The sequence below is a fragment of the Notamacropus eugenii genome, chromosome 1 (genome assembly GCF_028372415.1).
Source record: "Notamacropus eugenii isolate mMacEug1 chromosome 1, mMacEug1.pri_v2, whole genome shotgun sequence".
NCBI classification, from domain to species: Eukaryota; Metazoa; Chordata; class Mammalia; order Diprotodontia; family Macropodidae; genus Notamacropus; species Notamacropus eugenii.
Window position 1 is genome coordinate 152,235,020 of NC_092872.1, and position 18,310 is coordinate 152,253,329.

Genomic DNA, 18,310 nt, shown 5'->3' on the forward strand with positions numbered 1-18,310 from the left:
AAAATTGAAGGCAATGTGAAATATCTCATTGGAAAAACAACTGACCTGGAAAATAGATCCAGGAGACATAACTTAAAAATTATGGGACTACCTGAAAGCCATGAGTAAAAAAAAAGCCTAAACATCATCTTTCATGAAATTATCACGAAAAACTGCCCTGATATTCTAAAATCAGAGGGTAAAGTAAATATTGAAAGAATCCACTGATCACCTCTTAAAAGAGATCTGAAAAGAAAAACTCCTAGGAATATTGTAGCCAAATTCCAGAGGACCCAGGTCAAGGAGAAAATATTGCAAGCAGCCAGAAAGAAACAACTTGAGTATTGTGGAGATACAATCAGTATAACACAAGATCTAGCAGCTTCTACATTAAAGGGATCGAAGGACTTGGAATATGATATTCCAGAAGTCAATGGAACCACAATTAAAACCAAGAATCACCTACCCAGCAAAACTGAGTATAATACTTCAGGGCAAAAAATGGACATTCAATGAAACAGAGAACTTTCAAGCATTCTCAATGAAAAGAGCAGAGCTGAATAGAAAATTTGACTTTAAAACACAAGAATCAAGAGAAGCATGAAAAGGCAAACAGGAAAGAGAAATCATAAGGGACTTCTTAAAGTTGAACTGTTTACATTCCTACATGGAAAGAAAATATTTGTAACTCTTGAGACTTTTCTCAGTATTTAGGTAGTTGAAGGGATTATATTCATATAGACAGAGGGTACTGGTTGAGTTGAATAGAAAGGGATGATATCTGAAAAAATAAAATTAAGAGGTGAGAGAGGAATGTATTGGGAGGAGAAAGGGAGAAATAGAATGGGACAAATTATCTCTCATAAAAGAGGCAAGATAAAGCTTTTTCAACAGAGGAGAAAAGGGGGAGGTGAGAGGAAAAAAATGAAACTTACTCTCATCACATTTGGCTTACCGAGAGATAACATGCACACTCAATTTGGTATGAAAAATCTATCTTACACTACAGGAAAGTGGGGAGAAGGGGATAAGTGGGGTGTGGGGGTGATGATAGAAGGAAGGGCAAATGAGAGGAGGGGGGGTAATTAGAAGTAAACACTTTTGGGGAGGGATAAGGTCGAAAGAGAGAATAGAATAGATGGGGGAGCAGGATAGGATGGAGGGAAATATAGTTAGTCTTTCACAACATGACTTTTATGGAAGTCTTTTGCATAACTACACATGTATAGCCTATATTGAATTGCTTGCCTTCTCAGTGGAGATGGATGGGGAGGGAGGAAGGGAGAGAAGTTAGAACTCAAAGTTTTAGGAATGAATGTAGAGAATTTTTTTTGCATGCAAAAAATAAGGGAAATAAGAAATACAGGTAATCGGGTAATCTATCTTGCCCTATAAGAAAAGAGTGAAGATGGGGATAAGGAAAGAAAGGGGTGTAATAGAAGAGAGGGCAGATGGGGGAAGGAGTAAACAGAATGCACGGTGTCTTGGGGTAGGGGGAGGGGAGAGAGGGCGAGAAAATTTGGAACTCAAAATCTTGTAGAAATGAATGCTGAAAACTAAAATAAATAAATTTTAAAAAAACATTTAAAAAATAAAATAAAATATGTAGCTTTATGACACTTATGACCTTAGTTTAATAGAAATTGTATTGGATTTCTGGACAGATTTCTGGTCCTGTCACTTATTACCTGTGTGATCCTGGGAAAGTTGTTTAACCTCTCTTTACCTCAATTTCCTCAACTGTAAAATGGAAAGTTTAGACTAAATGACTTTGAAGATCCCTTACATCTCAAAAGCTACAATCAAATCTTGAACTTTTTTCTTGGCACTTCAAGCCCTGGTTCACAGGGCTCCCCTGGATTCCCAGCAAGTTACAAAGGAGTGATGGTACTCTACATCAATCATTCAATCAACAAACATTACCAAGCTTATTATTATTCTTCATTATGTTCTATCTCTCTATCTATGATCATCTCTTTTTTATCAATGATGATCCCAAAGCAGTATAGGTTAAATGAGAAATCTTAAGAATCTGTAAGGACTCCAAAGTTAGGCTGGAGTAGGAGGATACCCTAGCTCCAAATGGATGACCAGCATTCAAGGTTGGGAAGTCAATGAAGGTAGAAGTGCATGGGTGTATAGTTGGCACAGGAAGATAAGCTGAATCTGACGTGAGAAGGGCAACAAAGGTGAGAAGGACCAAGCATGTTAACAAAGACTAGAGTTGATGGGATCATAGATCTAGAGCTGGAATTGTAACTTGGGTAAGAGAGATGAGGAGACCTTGGGGAGAAATCGCAGGGAGAGACAATGTAGTGCTAGCTGAGGTATAGGAAGGTGCTATGGTATTGGCATAGCACACCGAGAGGAGCAAGTCTTATGCCTGACCAGCAGGCTGCTCGTCCTCCTGTGGAGCTTGTGAGTAAAAGAATGAGGCGGGAGAGCGGGTCATGAAGCAACTCCGATTTATTCAAGCAAGCACTCTGATTATATAGTCTCTGCCAGCCAGCCCAATGAACCATGGTAACACACACAAACAAACCTGAAACTATAGTAATGAACACAAGCTGGAACTATAGTAACAAACACAAACCAGGGATGGGGCCGTCCCTTCCAGCACCATCTTGTTCACCCTTCCCTGCAGCAGACTCAGTTTACCTGATGTCCATCAGTGTGGTGTCCCAGATGGTGTGGCGGTCAGCGCCCCTTACAACTCCCCCTTTTTGTTTTAGACCCAATGACCTTCATGGGTTTGTATATCTCTCAACTTGAATTGATTTTCAGTAAGCATCCTCATTGTATCTTTTACAGTTTGTAGGGCACATTTGAGACATGCTGGTATGACATATAACAATCAAGATAACAATGCCTCCTGAGAACAGTGGACCTAGCCAATTAAACAATGAGGTGGAATGACCAAAAAGTTGCATCATGTCCGAAACAAAATTCTCAGGTATTAACTTTTTGTCCCCTGAGTATTAATATCCAATGGTAATTTTTCCAACAGTTTCATTTCACTTGAAATGTTGGCAAGTGTTAAACCATGCAACTGAGCTCTTATTTCTTCCCAATTAAATTCAGTATCGTTGTACAATTTGTTCATCATGCAAAAATGACAATATCTGTAATCACATCTTAAAGCCAATTGTGTTTCTATGGCCTGCAGTTCATCTCCAATAGCTATTACATCATTTTTTAACATTAGAATGGCCTGATAGAATTAGTGATCCATCCTCAATTGTTCCCTAAATCCCACTGATATATTATTTGTACAAACATCAAGGATAGCCCTTCACCAGTCCTGTAAAGTTGAAATATCTACTAATGTCCGAAGGTCCAATACTGGTCCTCGGCCTGGCTCACTGTTAGAAGCAGTAAGATGCAGCTGACTAATTTCATGGCTCAGGTGTTGTAGTTTCCTTTTCTTTCTCTGGCGGAATCCCTGTGATTTCTTCCTGGTGCTGTACAACCCATAGTCTTTTCACTAGTACCCAGATCTCCTTGTCTCCTGTAAAGATACAAGCGTAACCCTTGCCCCAAGTTAGTATGACATGTGTTCTAGTGGTCAGTCTGAGCTGACCATGTATTTCATGGCAGGTGTAAAACCATACTCATCGAATTTTAAAAATTGGTTGTGTAGAGTGCTAATTTCAATTGATTAAAAAATTAAATGTGTATAGTGCCAGTACCAATTTCCAAAAATTGATTGTGTGCCATGGACCTGTGATTGTGTGCAGTGGACCTGGGTACCAAAACTCCCCCTTTTTGTTTTTGGACATATTGTTTTATGGTGTGATTCACACGTTCTACTATGGCTTGTCCTGTGGGGTTATAGGGGATCCCAGTCACATGAGAGATTCCAAATTCCAAAAAGAATTTTTAGAAGACCGAAGCAGTGTATGCTAGGCCATTGTCTGTCTTTAATAGTCGTGGGATGCCATGGGCGGCAAAACATTGAACCATATGCCTACACACATCCTCAACTGCCTCTCCAGTGTGTAGTGTACTTCCTATATTTTGGGCACGGTGTGGTTGGTCTCCTTCTAAAAGGTAGTCTGTTTCCCTGGACCTGAAATCTCTTTCTCTCCTCTTTGTTGTTTCTACAATCCCTCTTGTAATGTCCTATTTGTTCACATGGAAAACATCTCACCTTTGGTCTAGCCAGTTTCAACCTTAAGCTTAGCAATATGCTCCTTCAGAGTCCTATTCATCCTTTCTACCTGGCCTGAATTCTGGGGTCCAAGTACATGTATTCAAGCACTCCACCCTGTCTCCCTTTAAGCAGATGGGACCCAACATATTTTGGGAGAAGGGATGAAGGTCTCGGCTTCTGAAACTGCTTCCTGCTGAGACTGGACGTAGAGCTGACCCTGCCTCACAGGGTCCCAACATTGGAAGGGTTAGTTCTTTAACCAGTATGAGGAATTTGACGATTCAGAGGGTGATAGGTGATATTACAATTCTCAAGAAAGGGACGTCTCTCCACCTGGTGGAGGGAGGCAACTTAAAAAAAAACTGAAGCACAATTTTTATACCCTAACACAGAGAATCCAACTTAATTGCTCATGTGGCTTTAGAAAAGAATGGAGATTTGAGTAACTTTTGGGTACCTTCCAAATTTCAGCTACAGCCCACAGCACTTTCACAAAGAAAGCTGGTAGCTGGTAAGGGGGGGAAAACCAACCAACTGTCCACAAGCCCTGGATACCTGAAACTCAGGTATCTAAGGAGAGAGACCTTATGGAAGAGAAATTTTATTTAGCCACTATGCAAGTACTCTGCAAAGTACCATAAATCTTCTCACAAATGAATAGATGATAACAAACTAGATTCTTAGGTATTAAAGAATTTCTAAATATAAAACATCTTTGACTCTGTTTGAATTCAGATAGGAGTGAAATTTCCCAGTCACACAGTATCTGTATTATAGCCAGACTCAGGAACAGTCAGGTGGGAAACATTCCTTTATAAAAGGACACAGTAGGGAAACTGACCAGGAGGATCCCATCCTAGATTGAGTCTAGAATTGTCCCCTCAATGTTTCCTCTCCAGATACAAATTTCACCTGATAACAGTACAGGATGAAGGATCACAGTCCCTCTGAGTAACTTCTGGCATATTCTTTCAGATACTGATTTAATGCAGATAACTATACCCAAATTCAAACTTAAACAAAAATATTTATGGTCCCAAATGCTTTTACCTTAAACAGAAAATTTCACTAATCCCAACTTAAAGTCAAATACAGTTATTTGTATTCCCTTGGAGTTGAAATAAGCAATGAAGATTAACAGGACTCACATACATAAGAGATTTCATTTAAAATCCTTCCTTCTCAAATTTAAAACTTGTCCTGATATAAAAGCCAATTGTTACAACTTTTGAGCAAGTCACATTCATTATTTATGAATTATACAAGCCAAACAATTTTCTTAGGACTGATGACCATGTCCACATGAAAAGAGCCTTGGCAGTTTTACAAAATAAAAGGAATTGGCATGGATCCCATGCCTGCCAACCCTAAACATATAGGAGGACTGTTCTGAAGGGGCAGAACCAGTCTAAATAAATTATTACTCCATTCATTTCTTTCCACACGTAGTAATCAATTAACAATTTTAGGTTTAGCATTAAAACAGCAGCTTTTTAGCTGTAACTTTTTTAACAGGCAAAGGTGAAAATACCTGGTTTTCTAAATAACATAACTTTTCCAACATCTTTTAGTTTCAACAAAATTCAGATTACAAATTGCTCTCTCTAACACCATTTCTGGATTATAGAGTAAAATAAAAATCTTGATGGTTCTAACTTTTACTCAAGAAAATTTCACATCTGTGGCCACTCCTTAAAAATGTTTTTGAAAGAAAAAGTTGTGAACTGCAAGTGGAAGTGAGGGAGACTCTGGAACAAAGTCCAGTGGCTCCTAGTCTCCTCCTTTCCACCTGGGAGTTTCAAAGCTTTATCTCTGAGGTGTCTTTTTTCTTTCCTCAGTAGGTTTCTCAGTTTATCAGTTAGCTCTTTAACACTGTCCTCCAAATCCTGCACCATCTGTCTGTTCTTCCATCTCTCTTCTAAGTTTGGATATATGGGTGCTGGCTGCCTTTCTGGGCTATTGTCACTTGTACTACTCTCTGACTCTGACAGGGCTGTCTGTGAGGATGTGATGAATGTTCTCATTTGCACTGCCTTGCCACCATCTTCCTCTATGAACACATTCTTCAGCATGTTATATAAGAAGAATGTGTACTGACCCTGACTCAACTTTTGTGAGCTTTGCCCCATTTCAATTTTACTCATGGTTACACCTCGTCTCACTCGAGCTGAATGTGCACTCCTTCTCCTGCATCCGCTTCTCAGATCCACTCCAGGAGGCACTCGGTGAGGCAAACAGGCTACGATTTCCTGTGCTCAGGTATCCGCTTTTGACCCTGTCCTGATAGCTCCTGTACACTGGACTCTATGAGCCTTGACTGTCTAGGCTTCTGGAGAGCCTGACTCACTTGGGGGTTTACTGAGGGACCTGATTCCCTCAGCTGGGGTTCCTGAGGGACCCGACTCCCTTGGCTGAGTTTCCTGAGGGACATAACTCCCTTGGCTGAGCTTCCTGCTCCTTCCCCCTGCTTGTGGCCCCAGTTTGGGCGTCAAGTTGCTATGGTATCGGCATAGCACACCGAGAGGAGCAAGTCTTATGCCTGACCAGCAGGCTGCTCGTCCTCCTGTGGAGCTCGCGAGTAAAAGAATGAGGCGGGACAGCAGGTCACGAAGCAACTCCGATTTATTTAAGCAAGCACTCTGATTGTATAGTCTCTGCCAGCCAGCCCAATGAACCATGGTAACACACACAAACAAACCTGAAACTACAGTAATGAACACAAGCTGGAACTATAGTAACAAACATAAACCAGGGGTGGGGCTGTCCCTTCCAGCGCCATCTTGTTCACCCTTCCCTGCACCGGACTCAGTTTACCTGATGTCCGTCAGTGTGGTGTCCCAGATAGTGTGGCGGTCAGCGCCCCTCACAGGAAGGTCTCTCTAGCACACATCTAAAACACAGCTGACATCACCAGTGGCAAAAATATATGGTGATATACTCACTGAGTCATAGTATAGAGATCTGATAAGAAGGCCTGGAGTTTGGGTGATGGAGCAAGGGAAGTCATGCTGTATACTGTGGATGTAGGGCACTATGGGATGGAGCTGAAGGAAAACTGTGAGGTACCCCTGTAAATTTCACCACCCTGGACAAAACCCAGTCACTCTGCCCTAGTTCTGACTCTGAAACATTATAAAATTGTGACTTCTGACCCCAAAGAAGAGAAAAATTCTCTGGACTAGTTTTATGTTCCTTGTTGTGTGTAGGTGGAACAGAGTTCACAGATGCACTTGCAATCAGGGACAGACAGAACTCTATAGATGCTAATTGAGCCTAAATGGGAGGGGAGGGAGCTGGGTAGGGGTGGTGCAGAATGTGGCAGTCCTAAATTGAGGAACTAATTCCGAGTGTCAGAGTTTAGATCTGTGTCTTTTACCTATTCCCCAATATTTATCTGCATAAGTTCTCTCTCAATGGATGTTTGCGATGAACAATACCACCACATCACTAAGAGGTTACACATTCCATTGAAGTTTATTGAAGGATAAGGATAAGAATTGCTAGCTGAACCTGAGGTAAATAGCAAGGATAGGGGCCACAAAGAGTACAGAACCCCTGTACCTGCTTTGAGATGAGGAGTGCGCTCTTTCCTGAGTACAAAGTCAGCCATTGGCACTCTGATTCAAGCACCAGCATCCATGCTAAAGGCTGCAGGACCTTCAGGAGCAATGTGACATGAGGCTAGATTATTTGTCCTTTTATACAGGAAAAAGAGCATCTCTTCTGATGGAATTTAGAGGTAAAGTCTCTCTTCATGATCTGGCCTTGGAGACCTGGAAGTGTTTATTACAAGCACATGTGGATGAGCTTGTTCACTGCCTTTTCTGAAATCATGCTTGCATTTGGGGCAAATAAGCTTTTCGTTGTCATTGTTGAGTCATGTCTGACTCTTCATGACCCCATTTGGGGTTTTCTTGACAAAGATGCTGGTCATTTCCTTCTCCAGCTAATTTTAAAGATGAGGAAACAGAGGTAAACAGGGTTAAGTGACTTGCCCAGGGTTACATAGTTAGAAAGTGTCTGAGGGCAGATTTGAATTCGGGAGAAGAGTCTTCCTGACTCCAGACCTGGCACTCTATCCACTGTGCCACTTAGCAGCCCAAATCAGCCTCAGCCCATGTTTAACACCTGCAGCCACCTCCAAAATAGATGACTGCTTCTGCCCAGTTCAGGTGCTATTTATTATCCTGAGAAGAAATTTGGAAGATGTTAATAATCTTAGAAGGTATTCTTCCACTAGGGTTCATGGACCCCAGAGAGTTCCATAGACTGATTTCAAGGGTTCTGTAAACTTGGATGGAAAGATCTTTATTTCAATATAATTGACTTCCTTTGTAATCTTGTTAATTTTATTTTATGCATTTAAAAACATTATTCTGAGAAGAGGTCCATGGGCTTTATCAGAGTGTCAAAGGAGTCCATGACACAAAAAAAGAAGAAGCACCTCCTGTCATTGAGTGCGATTGAGGGAAAAGAGAGGAAAGAGGAGTTAGGAAGCCTAGTTAGGATTCTTGTAAAAGTTACAAAAAGAATGAAGGGGAATGCTGAGTTTCAAGTCTATGAATTATATTGCAAATGTATGTATTTCAAAGAAAACTATTAACTCCAATACAGAGGCAAAAAAGATTTCAGTAAACTACATTTAATGGGAATATTTCTTCTAATTCAGAAAGGAATCTTCCTCAAATGAGGGGGTCACATTTTTGGTTTAGCTATAGAATAAGTTATGAATAGATTGAATCTTATGCAGGGGCTTGGTACATTATTTACTCATTTCTAAGGGAGAAATGCACATGACAGAAGAAACTGTGAGGTAGAAAAAAGTCAGTTAGCTGAGGTACTAGCTAATAAAAAGGCAAAAAGATGAGCCATGACATTACCTTTCCATAGGGTTCTCTGTGGGGAAAACTATTATTGCTCATTATAAGGAGGTGAATTTCCCAGGAAACTCAATGAGACAGGATTAAGGGATAGAACCTCTTTCTGTAGTATAACACTAACTTGTCTCAAAGTACTTCATAAGAACAGCTTGTTCTAATTTCTAAGTAATGAAACAATTCTCTCTCCTGGTTTTCCAGATCTAGGACTCTCCCAAGCCACTGTGCAAATGTAGATCTTGGATTCTAAAGAATCTCTTGTAAATAGAGAAATAAATTGTTCAGGCTTTTAGGAATTCAAAACAGCCCCAAATAATGTAGAGATGAAGGAAAGTCATTATTTTCCCTCAGCCATCTTGAAAGATAGATTTTTCCAGCCTTGGCAATGATGTCACAAGCTCAAAAGATCCAGTCATTGACTTAAGTGCTAGTCGCCCAGAGGGAGGTGCTTGGAATCTTGGAAGAGATTTTTTGTTCAATGTGTGATGCTTACACACACTTAATTCCTAAACAAAGGTCCTTCTTCTCTCCTACTCTTCCTTTTTCTTCTCCCTCACCTTCTCCCTCACCACCCGACCCCACCCCCAGCACTGGAATGTTATGATACTACCTCTTAGCCTGGGAAAATCAAGAGAAGAGTATGAGATTCATTCAAATAATCATTGCAGTAAGGAAAAACTCTTGTTGGAGAATTGCCACCTCCTCTTGATCATTACAATGCTTGAGATTATTACAATTTCTCAAAGGAAATCAGATCATACTGGATGATTTACAGTTCTCAGTCATCATGAGCAGGCTAAACCAATAAAATAAATTTAATCTGACTTCCAATCCCAGAAGAATCTTTGAGATATGACTTGTAAAAATGTGTTTCTTTTTCAACACTGACAATCACAGAAATATGACATTCATATGTGTAAGCATTCTCAGGTTTACACACATAATCTTAGATATTAGCTGGCTGTCCATCCCACTAGAAGTATGGAGATCAAAGAGAATGATGACTACATGATAGCTGACAAAAACAAAACTAAACTGCATAGTATTTGGTGTTTCCTGGATACACTAGAACCTTTTTCCCCAAAGTGGTTCGTAAGGGGATGGATACATAGCCAGAAATAGAGAGAATGATAACGAGTCCATGTTTGGGGCTCCTGTCGCCAAAGGATTCTACCAACCCTCATATTTATTGTTATCTGGCCAGTTCCTGATTAGTGTATTCAAAGATACAAAGGGGTCTGCTTACCCTAGATTGGTACATTTTAAAAAGATTCCAATTCTCTTTGACCTCCAGATTATAAAATAGTGTTTGCCCTAATTTCTGGGCCCATTGAGGACCCAGGCTACATTTGTGGGTAGGGCTGATATCCCTAAAACTCCCAGGTATGCTGCTTCATCTCATGGATTGGAAGAACAGCAAATTTTTAAGTGGTTGATAAAGCAAATTAACATCCATATTTTTACATCGTGTGTGTGTATACCATCAGTGATTAGTATAGTATTAATAAACTTAATAACAATAAAGCCTGGATCTATGTTTCTATTTCGTGAGGTCCCCAAGCTAGACTAACAAAATTTGAGCTAAAATATTTCCATTTTTCCTTTACAGAGCAGGGATTAGCACCCAGATAAGGTATGCAGAGAGGAAGTTGTACAGTTGTTCATCTCCACCAAAGAAAACAAGGTGATTATTATTATTATTATTATTTTTTGCATCTTGGAAGCTATGGTTATATTTTGGTCACAATATGCTTGGTAGACACATTGAAACTACAACCAGTACAACTTGAATTTATGATCACAGAATGTTAGCTTCAAAAGGGATTTTGGATATCTTTTAGTTCAGCCCATTTGACAGATGAGATAACTGAGACCTAGAAAGGGGAAGTAAGGTCAAACAACTAGTTAAAGTATAGCTGGGACTCAGCCCCCTTGACTCACAGCCCCTCACTCTTTCAACCACCCCATATCTGGCTTTCCTTTCTAAAGACTATTGCTTCCATGTTCATCATATTCAAACAGCTCTGTGAAATAGGCAAGAATTGTGCACATTCTCAATCTTTTGTTTGTTTGTTAGATCACCATCTCTAACTTGCCCTTTACTACGAGTATATCTCTAAAATTCTATCTTGGGTTCTCTTTCCTTTTCATGCTCTCCCTCTGTGACCTCACCAGCTGTCATGAAATTCAATGATTGTCTCTAGGCAGTTGATTTTCAGATGTATATAGTCAGTCATATATTTACATTCAGTTCTCTCCTGAACTGCAATTCCACTTTACCAAATGCCTACTAGACATTTCGAACAAGACACCTCAGAAATATTTCAGATTCAACATGTCTAAAATGGAATTCATTATCTTTTACCACCAAATCCTTCAAACATCTTCATCCCTCTCCAAGCTACACTGCTGACTCATCTCCGAAAGGATTTTCTCTACCACGTCCCCACCCTCTTTTTAGCTCCCCTCCCCCCACTTTTTTTGTCTGTGGATGGAGTGCTGGACCTGAAGTCAGAAAGACTCGTCTTACTGAGTTCAAATCCAGCCTCAGATGCTTACTAGCTGTGTGACCCTGAGCAAGTCTCTTCACTCTGTTTGCCTCAGTTTCCTCATCTGTAAAATGAGCTGGAGAAAGAAATGGCAAATCACTCCAATATTCTACCAAAAAAACCCAAATGAGGTCACAGAGAGTTAGACATGACTGGAAAATCACTGAACAACAGCAAACAATTGCTTGTTGATTAAATAATTGCTTGCCTTTACATATTGGGAAACTGAGTCTAGAAAGATTAAGTGTTTTGGTCAACTGCAAACAATAAATCATTGGCAAATTGGCAATTAGAATCAAGGCTTCATTGATTTCTCAACCCAAGTTTCTCTGAAGTCAATTCAAGTCAACAAATATTGACTGACTTCCCACCAATGTAACGCAAGGGTTATAGAAGAACTCTTTGCTGGCCTTCAGTTCTTGGAGCTGCTTAAACATTTAATTACAAATCAATGCTTGAATAAAGCATTCCTAATTTTTACTCCTATTGAGTTCCTAATCCAAATAATCACTTCCACTGTAAGGTTTTACTTTTCCAAATAAGATATTAACTAAATGTGCATATCTCTGGACAGCTCCCTTACTCTTTAGATTTCATTTCTCTCATCTATCATATAATGTGAAAAGCTAATATTATCCTTAAGATTCAATTCCTGCTCTAAAATTCCATGATTCTATTAGTTCTATGCTAAATGCTATAATAAAAATCAAATAACTCAATTTCACAAACATTTTAGTACCTGCTATGGGTGAAGCATTGGGCTGGGTATGAGGGATTCAGAGACAAAAATGGAACCATCCCAACTCTCAAGAAGCTGGGCAAGTGGAGAGTGAGGAAAGGACAACACAAATAAGGGAAACAAGGAAGGAAGAGACAAAGAGAGAGGGAGGGTGGGAGAGAGAGACAGAGAATTAGGAAGGAAGGAAGGAAGGAAGAAATTTCAAGGAGGGTTAGAGACTTGTCTAATATGAATGTCAATTCATTAACAATAGAAAGTGTGGTCCAGCAGGCTCAAAGAAAGGCAGAGTGGGATAGAAACATTAGAGAGATGGACATGAGGGAAGGATATCATTTCCTCTGTAAATTCTTGCCAACTGTAAATATTCATAGGTATGCCTAAATTGATTAACTAGTGTAAATCAAAACCAAAAGAATCTGCCATAGTATCTTTGGTTTTTTGGTTGGTAGTTTTTTTGGCCATAGTATCTTTAAATGACCTTCAAGGTCAACCTGTCCAATTTGCCACCCAGTGTAGAAATCTCTCCTACAGTATTCCTGGCAGATGGTCATTCTGCCCCTGCTTAGAGGTTATTTAACATAGTATGCTACTATCCTTCTAATTTAAGCAACAGTTAACAGATGACTAAATAAGGTAATTTTTGCCAGTGTTGATAAATCTGGCTCTTAGTAGGAAATAAAATCATCATTCTGCAGCATTTCATATTTGTTATCACTATCTCCCTCAGTGAAGATTCCAACAACTGAACTTTACTGAGAGTCTTTCCTACCAATTAGCCAGCTGTGTGAGCATCTCAAGCAGGGCAGCTAGGTGGTACAGAGGAAGAGCACGGACCTGGAAGCAGGAAAACATTTTCCAGAGTTCATATCTTACCTAAGATAACTTCCTAGCTGTGTGACCCTGGGCAAGTCTCTTCACTCTGTTTGCTTCAGTTTCCTCATCTGTAAAATGAGCTGGAGAAGGAAATGGCAAACCTCTCCAGTGTCGGCCAAAAAACCAAACCCAAATGGGGTCATGAAGAGTCAGACATGACTGAAACAACTGAATGATCTCAAGCAAGTCAGGCCTGACTCTGGGTCTTAGCTGCCTCATATATAAAATCAAGGGTTTGGATTAGATAATCCCCACCAGCTGTCTGACTTTCTGTGGCTTGTAGATTTAAATAGAAAGATAAACGCTGGATAACTAAATATTTATATATAAAAATTACAAATCTTATGTGTTATATACATATATATATATATATATATATATACATATACATAAATCTTTTTTAAACGCTTGGTTCTCAAATGAGTTCTAAACTCCTTAGGGCGGTTTGGTTTTTTTTGCCTTTTACTGCAAGGTCTGCATGTTCACTTCTATTGCACCCTCTGGAACCCCCATTTCATTGTCAACAGACTGCCCCTGAATATTACTTTGTATTTGATTTTCCATGTACTCACCCCCCTCCACCCTTGATCAAATGTAAGCTCCCTGCTTAGGGTACTGAATTGGAATAGCGGATACCTTAAGTCAATTTAATTCAACAAGCATTTGGCCATTCAGTAGGCACTGGGCAATTCATTTTAATCACCGTCCCTGCCTTCAAGGAGTTTGAATTCTGTATCATTCAGTTCAATTCACTGGCAAACATCTGTCGAGCTAAAAAGAGCACAAGCTGAGATCAAACCAGGCGAGTGCCTTTTCAGCACAGTTAGGATTTGTGTTTTATAGCATGATTTAGATGTATGAATAATTTAAAATCTTTAATACTAAAGATTTTCCCTGTAGTTTGAAAATCATCATTTTATGCTGGAAGCCAACTCGTTATAACTTGATTTTCTGTCTGACGTTTCTCTCCATCTCTGTTGGAGAGATGCTACATGGCGACTTGCCTTCTTTTCTCTCTGACCAGTCTCCCCAGGGATCTCTTTCCTTTCCCATAGCTTGACCCCCTCCTCTAGCCCTTCAATTATTCAGTCTGATTCCTGCTCTTCTTATACCAAATGAAAACTTCTGCTTACCTTCAAAGCCTTCACCTCCATTTATTTCTAACTTTACCTCTCTCTTTTTTCATCATGCCCTCTGCCTCCTCTGACCAGACATCTTTCAGCTAACCTAGATATAGGAACTGGCCTGACAATTAGGACACGCCAGCTGTCTCCATCAAACAGATAGCTGTGGGGATCTGTTTCTTTGAAATGGCACCATCAATTTAATCTGTAACATTCATGTATTTGGCATATGCACATTTTGCATGCGAATTTGAAGAAATTCGACCTTCTTATGCAATAATATGCCCTTTGATGAAGAGTTGCAGGAGATATGGAGACGAACAGTAATGAGATTATAAAAAAAAAAAAAAACTACAGGAAAAAACAAATCAAACTAAAGTTCTTGGACTGTAGATAGCCCTTACCCAAAAAGGGAACCAAGCTCTCTACAGTAAGACCTAGAACTCAATAGAAACAGATTTTTCCTCCTTTATTTTCTGCTTTTAAGAAAAAGAGTTGTCACAAAAATAAATAAATAGATAGAAAGAGAGGTAGATAGATAAAATTTAGCCCAGGGTAGCATGATATGCTGCTCAGTTATTTCAGACTCTTTGTGATCCCCTTTGGAATTTTCTTGGTGAAGATACTGAAGTGGTTTATCTTTTCCTTCTCCAGCTCATTTTATAGATGAGGAAACTGAGGCAAACAGGGTTAAGTGACTTGCTTAGGGTCACATAGCTGGTAAGTATCTAGGTCACATTTGAACTCAGCTCTTCCTGACTCCATTGCATAAACCAGCTGCCCAGCATGATAACCAATCAATCAATATTTATTTATTAAGCCCCTACTATGTGTCAAGCAGTATGTTAGGTGAGGTGCTAAGGATACAAAGTAAAAAGGAAAGATCCTTACCTTCTAATGGTTTACTTTCCATAGTAGAAAAAAAATTGGGTTGGGCTCTAGATAGCTCTGCCACCGGGATAACAGGGACTGTTTTTGTGTCACAGATCCCTTTGGAAATTTAGTGAAACCTATGGACCCCTTCTCAGAATAACTGAAGGAAATTAGTTAAAGGTTAGTGAAAATAAAGATGTTATTTTTTTTCCTCCATCCAAGTTCATGGACCCTCTGAAATCTATCCAAAGACCCATGGGCCTTAGGTTAAAAACCTTTGCCCTGGGACAATTCTCTACTGAATTCAATTCAATTTATTAAGACTTTCACATGTCCCAGAAACTGTAACAGGCCCAGAGAACACACAGACAAAAATGCAACTGTTTCTGGCCTCCTGGAGCTGCTACCAGAGCCAGGGAATTAGGAGGAGACTATGGTGTCAGGGAGGCCGAAGAAGGAAAGCGCGTGTATTCAGGAGGAGAGATGCTGGACGGTCTCAAAAACCATGGAGAGGTCACGGAGAAGGACCCAGCCGCAGCCCATCCCAGTTGGCAGTTAAGAGATCTTTGGTAAGCTCAGGGAAAGTAGCTTCCTTGTTTGAGGGAATGAGAAATGAATGCATGACGAGAAAGTAGAGTCAATGAGGGCAGACGATTCTTTCCAGGAGTTTGGCTACAGAACAGAATATGTGTAAACTGACCACGTGTGAATCTGTGTGATCTAGAATACAGCTTCCCTTTCAACTGGCAAAGGCTAGTGCTGATTTGGTCCACAGGATGGCAGCAAAGACCAGTTTTGTTAGTCATTTCAGTTTTGTCTGGTTCTTCATGACCCTTACATGGGGTTCTCTTGGCAGAGATACTGGAGTGGTTTGCTATTTCCTTCTTCAGCTCACTTTATAAATGAGGAAACTGAGGCAAACAGGGTTAAGTGACTTGGTCAGGGTCACACAGCTAGTGTCTGAGATTCCATAGAAGTCTTCCTGACTCCAGGCCCAACCCTCTATCCACTGTACCACCTAGCTGTCCTCAACCTGACTTGGAGGGGGAACCCCAAGATAAGATATAAACCCCCAAAGTTTGGATACAAGGGCCCAAGTCTGACTGAGAAAGACTTGAATCCAGTATTGTACAAGAAATGCAGTTTTATTACTTTCAAGTATAGCACATTAAAAATGGATGCTAAGTAAAATGAGGTACATTAATCAAAAAATTATTGGTCTCAGGTTCCATTCATACTATATTCACTCAAAAACAAAAAACCTTTATCACCAACTTTATTGTTAAACTATATAAAGCTGAAGAACCATGGAAAAAATTCTTAATTGATTGAAAAATCTGTCATAAGCAAGTACGGTCTTGAAAATTTGGAAAGAAAAAAATGTTTGAATGATTTACTTAGTAAAAAAATCACTAACCTAATGCATGATCACAGATTCAGAGCCACTGGAGTCCAGATTAATAAAAGATGTATTCCAAATGATTCTAATCACCTTTAAGCAAGTTATTGGAAAAGAAAAAAGATTTTTTAAAACTGGAATTTCAGTAGGCAATAAATAGCGTATACTGATGTACAACAATAGAGTGCAAAACAGTGCACCAAGAAAACTGAACAAATCTTGTGCTCAAGATTACCAGTATAGATGTGGACGCCATTATGTCAGGGAATTTTGCTACCCGGCCTGCTTCAAAGTGAAGACTCTTCCTCTCCCACTCAGCCTTGCAGTTGACCAAAGAGATGGTTATGGAGAAGCCAAGTCCCCTGCTGGTGGAGCAGGAATTTGTGAGACAGTATTATACTCCGCTGAACCAGGCGCCAGATATGCTGCATAGGTTTTATGGAAAGAATTCATCTTATGTTCATGGAGGTTTGGATTCCAATGGAAAACCAGTTGATGCTTTCTACGGACAAAAAGAAATCCATCGGAAAGTGATGTCCCAAAACTTTACAAATTGTCACACTAAAATTCGTCATGTGTTTGCTCATGCTATCCTCAGTGATGGTGTTGTAAGTCTAGGTGATGGGATTGCTGTCTGACAATAACCAGGCATTTCAGAGATTCATGCAGACATTTGTACTTGCACCAGAGGGTTCTGTTGAAAACAAATTCTATGTTCATAACGACATCTTCTGATACCAAGATGAGGTTTTTGGTGATTTTGTCACTGAACCCCAAGAAGAATCTGAGGAAGAAGTAGAAGAACCAGAGGAAACATAGCAGACTCCTGAGGTAGTTCCTGATGACTCTGGAACTTTTTATGACCAGACCAGCAGCAATGACCTGGAGGAGCACCTAGAGGAGCCTGTTGCAAAGCCCCAGAGGCACCCTAACCCTAACCCTAAACTAATATCCCACCCCAAAGGGGACCCAGACCAATTCGTGAAGGTGGTGAGCAGGGTGATACGGATACAAGGAGAGTTGTGAGATATCGCGACAGTCATCAGCTTTTTGTTGGAAATCTTCCCCATGATATGGACAAAGCAGAACTAAAAGATTTTTTTTTCCAAAGTTTCAGTATTTCATTCAAAGGTTACAGGAATGTTGTGGAACTTCGAATTAACAGTGGTGGGAAACTACCAAATTTTGGTTTTGTTGTGTTTAATGATCCAGAGCCAGTTCAGAAGATCCTTGGCAGTAGGTCCATCATGTTCAGAGGTAGGTGCGTTTGAATGTTGAGGAAAAGAAGACAGGAGCAGCCAGAGAAGGTGATCGTTGAGATAACAGACCACATGGACCAGAAGGCCCACAAGTGGGTTAAGTGGTGCAATAAGAGGGCCTCTCAGTGGAGGAATGTCCCAGAAACCAGGATTTGGAGTTGGAAGGGGGATTGGTCAAAGTCAATGAATTCGGCACACAGACCTTCGTGTGATGGCACAAACTTTTGCTCCTGCAGTGTTGTGAATTTCAGCCTTGGATATCTTGGAATGTGACCCTAGCCTGTTATATAGACTGCCTATGCTTGATACAATTTCAGACCCTTTTTCATTTGTGTTAATGGTTTTTGTGTGTGTGCTGTTTTCATTCCCCACAGCCCCCTAAGTCCTTGTCCTCAATTCCAGTTTTGTGGAACAATATTTTAGGAAAAATTGCTTTTAAAAGAAGAAAAGCTGAAATTCCTTGCTCACCTCAAATATATGGACCA

General features: G+C 40.0%; 1 pseudogene; it reads left to right on the plus strand.

The window, feature by feature from the left end:
• The first annotated feature begins 16,892 nt into the window (after positions 1-16,892).
• On the plus strand, positions 16,893-18,012 carry LOC140508796 (ras GTPase-activating protein-binding protein 1 pseudogene; annotated as a pseudogene).
• The last annotated feature ends 298 nt before the right edge of the window (positions 18,013-18,310 follow it).